We start from the raw sequence: 4,775 nt of genomic DNA, 5'->3' as shown, positions 1-4,775 counted from the left end.
ACTTTCACTATAACGTAAATTATAAGTGTAATAGAAAAAATATATATTTTTGCGCCATCTTGAATTTTACTCGAATACAAATACAAATACTTTTCCCCCCTCAACAAATACAAATACAAATACCGGCTGCTCCGCACATCCCTAATATATATATATATATATATATATATATATATATATATATATATATATATATATATATATATATATATATATATATATATATATACAGGCCCTTTTAGTAGGCTAATAATGGAAAAGACAACATAATACAAATACAAGGTGTTAACTTCAGTTTTGTTTTTCAGATTAAAATGTGAATGTGCTGTGAGGAATCTCCATCCAGTTAATGACCCACGCTACCTACTTAAGCCACACTCAAACCTGAACTCGAAGTCTTGTTCAGCCCCGGCCAGCATTACTGAGCGTTATTTCCTGCCTGATCTCCTGTGCATTACTCCGGACTGTTTCTGACTCTGATTTACCTTCTGCCTGCCCACGACCCAAGCCTGATACACGGACTCTGATACACGCTGCCTGCCCACGACCCTAGCCTGATACACAGACTCTGAACCACGCCGCCTGCCTCTGACCCATGCCTGGTAAATCACTCTGAGTCTGTCAGCCGCCAGCCTTAAAACCCTTTTTGATACTGTTGTTGTGTGTACGCACCTTTGTGCGTATTGGATGTGTGAGTGTGACTAATAAATACTGCATAATGGATCCCTCCGTGTCAGTCTCCTCGTTACAACATGCTATATGTGCACTTGTTTTCACTCTTAGTTACACGGCTTCAGTTCCAGTCAGATCAGATAAACTTGAGGGTCTGTTGTTAAGCCCTTCATCACTTTTTTTCTGTTTCCTCTTGTCCACTCTTTGAACAATGTTATCGCAAACATTTTCAGTAAACAAAGATACAGTGTTTTAAACACACACATTTAAAGGTGAAAATACAAACTTTTTCTATAACCTTTGTCGATTCATAAAAAGCATATTGACTCTGCAGTTTTTTTTTTTTTTACTCTTTAATATAAATATCAGAAGATTTTTGTAAAGAACAAGTGGATTGTCTGAAAGCTTTGTGTTTGCTCTTGGATGGTACATATTTAGGTTCTAAAACATTCTCTTAATGTCCATATTAAGTTGCATAAAGTTATTGAATGATTTTAGACAACCTATTAACTTTCATTTTTTGGTTATAATTATTCAAAACATTTTCATGTTTTAGACAATCTTGTATTATATTAACCCAGCAGACACACAATGTCATAAGAAATTAATAATAGGTTAGATTAAGGTTGTGAGCATCTAAGGACAATTTTATTTTGAGGTCTTAATAATGAAGTTGATAGATTGTTCAATTTAGGTTGTGTTAGAAGGTGACCAAAATCCAACATCGAGCCAACATCTTAAACCGATGTCATATTGACATTTATTCAGATATAGCAACCAAAATCCAACGTCTCTAAAATGCCATATTGGTATAGCTGATGCAACATTAAGCTGTAACATCATTAGAAACTGATATTTTGTTGTTTTTAGGTTGTGTTGAAAAGTGACCAAAATGCAAGTCTGTCCAACATTGGACACTGATGTCGGCCTGACGTTTGGTTCTGATTTCAACCTGATATTCTATTTTCAAACAAAATGCAAAGTCACACGATGTTGGGAGCTTGAATTTTCCAATGCAGCGAACTGCGAAACTTGTCACACAAGCTTGCGTTTCCATTCTGACGCAATCTCGTGTGAATGAATAGAAGTCTATGGGGAGAAAAGTGCAGTGTGACCGCAGCTTTACTCTGATAACAAACACAAAGAGAGGAACACAAGTGCAACTCATGGAACTAACCAGAACAAAGTAGAAAAAAACAGAAGAAAGGAGCACATGAGCATAAAAAGCACATGGAATAACACTGGGAAGTCACATGACATAAGACACAAGAACACCAGACGGGACCGTAACAACAATGCTACCATTTACACCAATTTTAAGGAAAGTGTTGTAGAATGTAACAAAATTTCCTGTTGATGGGTATCCACAAAAAAAAAAAAAAAAAAAAAAAAACAGGAAAAGGTTTTTATTGATTAGTTTGGGTTTTGTCCATGTACTGTCCCAGCAAAGAAATACTGAAAGATTTTTTGTTTCCCCTAAACTACAATCATGTAGCTTACACCGAACATTACAAACATTTTTAAACACCTGTTTTTTTATGTTAGAAGTCCCCTGTTGTCCACCACAATATTGGAGTCCATAACGGAGTCCTTACAGCCTCATCAGCAGTGCTCCAAAGGTGCTCTTGAGATTGAGTGCCAGCTCTAAAATATGTACCACCTGTCTTTTCCACTTCACCTCCTGCTATGGCAAATGTCCGATCACTATAAAAAGCAAAATGCCAATGTTGATATCAAACAGAAGCCTTGAAAATAACAATAATTTTTTTAATGAATTTTCTCATATGTAGAGTTAATGCATTTTAATTAATCAAACAATTTCTAATAGTTATTTAATTACGCATTTTAATAACAATAACAGTTTTTTAGTATTTTAAATAGTAATGTGTCATTTTAATTTCTTAAACTCCCAAATTCCTGGTCCTGAAGGGATGGTGTGAGGGATGGACCTGAAGATTTTAGCTCTAACTTGCCTAAAAACACGAGTCAGGATGTCTAGAAAGCCTACAATAACTGTGCATTCACACCGAAGGAGGTGAGAGCATCAAATGTCCTTCTGGCTGCCATAGCGACAAAGCGGTCTGCCTTAAGCTCCGGTGGCGAGAGCATCAAAATTTGTTCAATACACTAGATTAGAGCAGGTTTTTAGCCCAGCACAGAGTGCGTTATTTGTGCACCTAGCTTACGCATTGCTTAACAATCGCTTACACACAGGATATACAGCAATACGCAAATATTTTTACAAAAGAAAAAATAACTTAAGGATTAAAATATTTTAAAAATTATTATTTTCTTACCCAGAGATGGGTTGCAGCTGGAAGGGCATCCGCTGTGTAAAAACTAGCAGGATAAATTGGCGGTTCATTCTGCTGTGGCGACCCCGGATAAATAAAGGGACTAAGCCGACAAGAAAATTAATGAATGAATGAATTATTATTTTCTAGCCTACATAAATATAAAAACCATACTTTCATGCCTTCATCTCGGGGGCTTTTTCAGTTTATTCATAACAATTTGCTTTTGTATAATGTCATTATTAGTAGTAGTATTACTTACTATATGTATTTATTATATTATATTTTGTTAAAAAGAAGCTTACATTTACCCACCTGTCAGGTTTTAGACTATTTGGGGCATTGCATGTGTATTTGGAAATAACCATATTTCGTAAATGTTGTTCATTTATTAGTTTGCTGAATATTAGAACTGAATTTAGAAATAGTTTTAAAACAAATCTTTATGCTTAATAAACAAAATGTATTATGTATAGGCTAATGCAGGGGTTCTCAACCTTTTTCACTTCGATGCCCACCTTTTTCTCCAAAATTTTAAGGCCCAAACTGATTGTCTAGAGAAAATACTTATTTTAAAGCTTTATTTATTAGCAAAATATTTATTTTGCCTTCTATTATTCTCTTATATTTTTTGTGCTTATTTCACATTGTGCATGTGTATAAATATATATTTAATATAAAATATAACAATATAGATTTTAATAATAAAAAAAAAAAACACAGACAGGTTCAAAGCTTCTAAATTCTTTACTTCAGTAAAAGAACTTGACAGGACTACAGGAGATTAAAAAAAAAACTGCTGATGCTTTGAATTAGACTGACTTCTATTCATCTTGTAACAACTACTTTTTTTTTAAGCTACATTAAAGAAATTGAGAGACCACAAAACAACTTTCAGAGATTCATGTGTATTTAGAATAAATGTATATGACAACAGGTATGAATAATTATTGTTACACACTGGGGATATGAAATGATCAGCAGTCAACTCATTAATGATCACTATTAGACAGAAATAAGCATTTGATAAGTGTCTTTCTCATTGAATCCAGTATTTATAGCAATCAAAAAAGATACCAGCAGTCCTTAAGTGAATCACATGAAAGATCAAGTTCAGCAAACAGTTCATCAATGGTTGGCCACGGAATCAGTAGGAAAGTGGATGGAAAAAGTCTGTGGATATGAGGATGGATTGTCCAGGTCCTGTTTTGATGACTTAAAGTGTATACCCAAAAACCCTCTGCATATAAACAAACATACAATCAAAACCTTGCCAACACCACACAAAACATATGTACAAAACCGAAATATATACAAAAAAACAGGCCTACTTACATCTGAGGTATAAGAACAAAAATGTTCCTCAAATAAGGGCATCAACAAACAACAGCGCAGTGAAGAAGCCTTTCCATGTGCTAGGCACCATACTTCCTGCCTACTGCTTCTTCTTCTTCTTCTTCGTTTTATGGCGAGTTGCGAACCAACTTTAAAGGTGCATATCGCCACCTACTGTGATGGAGTGTGAAGAGGTTGAACTGGTTTCCTAAATTCTATTGTATAATCCACTATTTTTAATGAACCTTATTACTGCCTTTATTTGTCTTCCTGAATCTAAACCATCTTTTAATAAACCCTTTATTGTGAAATCCTGGTATCCTAAACTATGCAATTCCTCTTTAAGGTTTCTTCTTTCATTTTTATATGCTTTGCACCTTTTTAAAACATGTTCTACTGTCTCATCTGTTAGACATGTGTTGCATAAACCTGTCTCATGTTTCCCCATTATGTGTAATGTTTGATTTAAAAATG

The 4,775-nt window shown here is 34.5% G+C and overlaps 1 long non-coding RNA gene across 1 annotated transcript; it reads right to left on the bottom strand.

Annotated features, from left to right (window-relative positions):
- Positions 1-1,020: 1,020 nt before the first annotated feature.
- Positions 1,021-4,399, bottom strand: LOC141377006 (uncharacterized). Its single transcript, XR_012388756.1, has 3 exons — positions 4,302-4,399; positions 4,044-4,206; positions 1,021-2,376 (listed from the first exon to the last, which is right to left on the bottom strand). It is a non-coding gene; the product is annotated as an uncharacterized lncRNA (long non-coding RNA).
- Between the last annotated feature and the right edge of the window lie 376 nt (positions 4,400-4,775).

This window comes from Danio rerio, chromosome 13 (genome assembly GCF_049306965.1).
Source record: "Danio rerio strain Tuebingen ecotype United States chromosome 13, GRCz12tu, whole genome shotgun sequence".
NCBI lineage: Eukaryota > Metazoa > Chordata > Actinopteri > Cypriniformes > Danionidae > Danio > Danio rerio.
The sequence above is the reverse complement of the archived record's forward strand: the minus strand, read 5'-3'. Positions and strand labels throughout refer to the sequence as shown.